Raw genomic sequence first — 5373 nt, forward strand, 5'->3', positions numbered from 1 at the left:
CTGCATTTGCTTGTGATGTATTCCCTAACCAAAACATTCACAGGGTCTCTCCTATGCTACACGGTGGGTTTCCCAAATTAGCCCTGTATTCTCCTGTTCATGGTCTTGTTATGAAAAGATTTCCCAGAATTCCTTGCCACAGTGGAAAGTTGCTTAGTATTTTTATCCTTCTCTGAAAAGAAATGGTGCTCACAATATATAGAAATTGAAGAACTGTATTTTTAATGCCCAGAAAAGAAGAATAGCTGATAGTCTGTTCACACATATAGTCCATGTAATTCATTGCATTTCTGGTTTACCTCAAGCCAGAATGGGGAAAGGCTGAGCAATTAGGAACAATAGAGCAATGAAAGCATTGGGGTAATCCTTCATATAGAGCTCTCAGGGAAAGTGGTGTGAGGGGTGTGAATTTGTCTTGCCAAGTTAGAAAAATGGCAGTGGCAGAGCTGTATCCTTGCATCCTGCTACTGTCTACTACCTCACACACAAATATTTTTTTTCAAGCAAAAAATAAGCCCACTTAAAAACTTCTTGAGCTAAACCAGTTACATTCAGCATTCCAGCCCCTAAATGAATGCAAATGTATTTTAAAAAGCATTTTTCTTACAGCTTTGTGTATTTTAGCTTCTTAGAAATGCATTAAAATTATTTTTCCACACAAAAGAGGCCAGTTCTTAATTTTGGAACCCTGTGTTCAGAACAAATGGTCACCTCCAAAGGAGAACAGCAGGAGACTTTCTGAGAGGAACACACCCCGTAACACCCTCTCTTATCTGGTTGAAACTCCCCAGGAGACAGCCGCGTCCTGCCCTCATCGCCTAATTTGCTGTTGTTGTTGTTCTTTGTTTTCTTCTTCTTGGAGAGAACGATGGTAAGTGAAGGTTCATAATTTATTTCTCTGCCTCACAGGACATTTTACAGACAATGACATCATTCTTCTTTCCTTTGCATATAGTCCAGACTGTTAGAGACTAGTTGAATCTAGAGATGTACTGAAGAAAGGTTCCTCAGAATTAGACTAGTCCAACTCTTCTGTCTTTGAAAATAAGGAAACCAAGGTTCAGTGAGGCAAGACCAATGACAGGCAGACACACACACGTTTGGTGCTGTGACATGCTCCTAGTGCAGCCCCTGCTTCTTAGACCTTGGTGACAGGCTTGTTAGATATAGCGCACACACACACACACACACACAAATCAAACACATACAATACTTGGGACACACTTATTCTAAAATATTATTTATTATTAATCTGACATTCAGATTTAACTGAGCATCTTGCATTTTATCTAGCAGAACAGCCTGAGGCTGTGGGAGCCCAGTGCTCTCAGTTTATTGGAACATTTGAATAAATACACACTGCTAACTATGGCAAAATCCAAAATTTTTTCTTGATATTTGTGTGGAGTTTTTTAAATTTTTATTTTGTTTTGACCCTAGGGCTTGAGCACCAAAGATAAATCAAAAGCTGTAAAAATAATTGAGTGTGCACAGGGATACATTTTCAATTAGAAGCATTGAATTCATTTGACAGTCCTACCAGTGAATCACGGTTGCAATGAAAGCAGCATTCCCCAGTCCCAAGTAAGGTAGGGGGAAGCAAGCAGTGTTATGTATCCTGATAAGCATTCTTAAGACATTCTGAATTCTTTGAGAAATTGTATAATTTTTTTTGCTTCATTGAAAAATTCCTAATTCTTCTACAAAGAACAGCAACAATTGCTGAAGAAAATGGAAATTTGAAAAGAAAAATTAGTTAAAGTCATTTATAGTTCATCTATCTATGTGTTAATTATTGTATAATCACTATTCCTTTTTAGCTGATGCTTTAGCAACATAAAAATATATAATACTTGATCTCTACCATAAGAAAACTTGCATCCTTAAAGTTGCTGGGACTCATCTAATGTGAATGTGGCTTTTGTTAATCTCCAGTGCTTGTAGATTAAGCAAATGTCTTTCCAAAAATAAACGACTTGCTTCCTATGTAGGCGAGCTATTACCAGTGCTCCATGAATAAAACCTGGTTTATGTTTAATGCCCTACTTAATCTCTCCAAGTGTAGCACTGCCCAACTCTTGGGGATGGGAAATGAACCTGTTTGCTCTGTTTCAGTTGTGTTAATGGCATCTTGTGGTTAAGAACACAAACTCTGGAGCTAGGCAGATGGATGTGATCTTGGGTAAGTCAGTTTCTGTATCTCTATGCCTGTTTTCTCATTTGTGAAGCAGGGAGAATAAAGCCTGCCTCATAGCCTTCTTGTGAGGTTTGACTGAGTTGCTACATTAAAGTTAGAATTGTTCAAGGATCCTAATCAGCCCAATGTAATCATTAGCTGTTATTTTTTCCTTCGCCTCCTTGCTTCTGTCAGCACATTCTTTCTGCCTTCTAGGACCTATGGGATTTTTTTTTTCCTGTGCTCTGTTTCAGGATTTTCTGTGGTTCTAATATTCCCTTTGACCTTGAATGCTGACTTTGAGATTTCCATGAGTCTCAACCCCACAGCCATGAGCCAATCTTATCAGCCAGGGTTGAATCCCTAGGGCCCTTGCTTCCATAGGAAAGAAGTTTGGCAAAGTGAACTCCTGTCTGTACTGTTCATCACTCAGTTTCCAGCTCCTAGATTGTGCACGGTTGGGTTGTAATATATATTTGCTGAATGAAGTAAGAAGTAAACATTTTTAAGTGCTTAAAATTGAGACAATATTTTTCCTAGACTCGAAGAAGCTATCACAGTTAATTGGATACATATCATTAGAGAAAAATTTAGACTAGATGGTTAAACTCCTTAAAATACCAAATGTGGTTATGTACACATGGGCAGACCTTCTGATCATTGCATTCCCACTTCATAAAATTGTATGACATCACTCAAGTGATGGGTTTTTCCCAAAGTCATTAAGATTCTCATTTCCCTTTACTAGAAGCAACACTATAACATTGAAAATAAAATTTTCCTGTGAAAGCATTATTGCTTTTTTTCTAAAGGAAGATTGGATTAAGTCTTGATTTTGTCTCACCCATTGATCTCATCAGAAGCTTCCCACCAGACTTCTTTGTTAGGCAGTGTCTTAGACACTTCTGTTAGGCCATTTTGTTTCTCATTTATTTTTGTTTATACTCTCAGTGACTTCTTAAGATTGATTTTTAAAATCAGAATTACAGAGCTTTAATTTTTCTGGCGAATGCTTCACAAGTTTTTTTGTATTATTTTTGGTTTTGGCTTGTTTTGTATTTGTTTTGTTGTTTTGTTGTTGTTAGAAAAAAAGATAAGAAAACGGCTATGATAACACACTCTGGTAACATCCAAATAAGTGTCTTATAAAACAGTCTAACAGTGGTTTCAAGTTAAATTTAAAATTAGCTTTTGCTTTCTTCTGATTGTATCTCTCCCCTTAGCTCTTGGGTAAGTGGAATGCTTATGAGTTCTAAAGGAATGTCATTTAGGTCCTTGAATTTATTGCCTAGCCATACAGCAAAAGATAGAACACTTTTATTGCCCAATCCTAACTCCATATATTTTCTTTATTCTAGTTGATCCTTCTGTTATAAACTTTGTGAGACAACTATTATTATGCAAAGGAAATATCAATGAAGGGGATAAGGATTAAGTGAGCACCTTACAGCAATTCAACCTCTTCCTCAGCTGGAGAGGTCCTAATTCTTCAAGTTTATAATATAATCTTCCTTAAATCCTTTGGTAGTGTTTGAACTCAAATGTCTCTCTTTCTCTAACTCAGGGTAGATATGATGGCTGTTTGTTGGTTATTTCTTGGAATATTTATGAAATCTCTCCACAAAACCCATCTATGAACAGGGTAGTATTGCATTTCCCTTCCTGCTTTGAAGTTACATGTGGCCACGTGACTTGCTTTTGATATTCAATGACAGGTGGTGTGAAGACTCTATAAAAGTGAGTGCATGCTTCCTTATGTTCTCTTCTCCCTTGCCTAGTCTATTTGGCAATGTTCCAGAAAGTGGCTGTTTTGTAAACTAAGTCTTGAACAGCACTGATGGCATAGAACACAACTCCCAGCTGGAAATGATGGAAGATTAACTAAAAATGAACTTTTGTTGTTTTAGGCTTCTGAGATTTGGGGGTCATTTGCTACCACAACATAATCTACCCTGTTCTGATTGATATACTTTTGCAGCATGCATCCTCTTTTCTTCTTAGTAGCCCTTGATTTTTATTTGTGGGTTCATGTGGTTCCCAAGAAATTGACTTCTCCTGCACTTCAGAACTCAAGCACATGATTGAGGCTAAAATAATTGACACATTCCACCCCCTGGAGACAATAGTCCATTCATGGTTGGCCATGTGATATGATTGTCTAATCAAAATACATCTTAGGAGATTTGTTTAAATTGTTGGGTTGAAGCTGATTCCTTTACTATTTAATGTGAAAAAGGAACCATGTACTTCTGGATGTTTCTGTTTTCCTTCTTGGAATATTGAAGGGATGAGTTTTGGAATGAAATGGACATTGTAGAAGATAAAGAATAATGATGGAGAAAACCAAGTCCTTGGAGACATCATTGAGCTAGTTAGCCATGGCTTATTAGAAGTTAACCATTATAATAATTATGTGTGCCACTAAATTACCTTCATTTTTGGCCCTACTTCAAACCTACACTTTTCTGTTAACTGAGACTAAAAAGCCTTCAACTGACATGGTATTTGATTGAACTCTCTGATTTGATAGATTTGAAAGGTGTAGAATCATCACGATTGACCCACAAAAACCAGGCTAAGCTCTGTTCTGGCTTCTAGGAAGAACTGATGGGTAGGGTGGGATTAAACATGGATGGAGGATGAGTGACCATCACACCATAGGCAACACGATGTGCCAGAAAGATGTGTGTTCATATCCTATGTCTGCTGCAAATCAAGCATGTGTTTTTGGAAAAGTCATTTGGCCCCTCAGAGCCTCAGGTATCCCATCTGTAAGATGATAATAATTTGCTACAAGTAATACATGAAATAATACATAAAATTCTAAGTTTGCAGGATAAATTCTTTTCACTGATGAACTTCAAGATTCTTTCAGTCCCAATGAACGTGATATAGTACTTACTTCCTGTTAACCTCAAAAGACCTTTGGCTCTTTTCTGAAGCCAGCGTGCTCTTCCCTTCTTATGCCAATAGAATTAAGAGACTTTATCATTTGTACCTTAAAGTATATGTCATAGAGAATGTGGAACTCTTAGAACTTTGCACCTTAGAATAAGTTGTCCCACCTAAATGAAAACCTTTTATTTACTGGGAATGTGGAGTGTGTGTGTGTGTGTGTGTGTGTGTGTGTGTGTGTGTGTGTAGACAATTACAAATGCCAGAGAGCCAGCTGGAGCACAGTTTAAATGCAGTATTTT

At 37.3% G+C, this 5373-nt stretch overlaps 1 long non-coding RNA gene across 1 annotated transcript; it reads right to left on the minus strand.

The window, feature by feature from the left end:
• Positions 1–201: 201 nt before the first annotated feature.
• On the minus strand, positions 202–5168 carry LOC140686811 (uncharacterized). Its single transcript, XR_012060763.1, has 2 exons — positions 5079–5168; positions 202–1036 (listed from the first exon to the last, which is right to left on the minus strand). It is a non-coding gene; the product is annotated as an uncharacterized lncRNA (long non-coding RNA).
• Positions 5169–5373: the final 205 nt, after the last annotated feature.

This window comes from Vicugna pacos, chromosome 17 (assembly GCF_048564905.1).
Source record: "Vicugna pacos chromosome 17, VicPac4, whole genome shotgun sequence".
NCBI classification, from domain to species: domain Eukaryota; kingdom Metazoa; phylum Chordata; class Mammalia; order Artiodactyla; family Camelidae; genus Vicugna; species Vicugna pacos.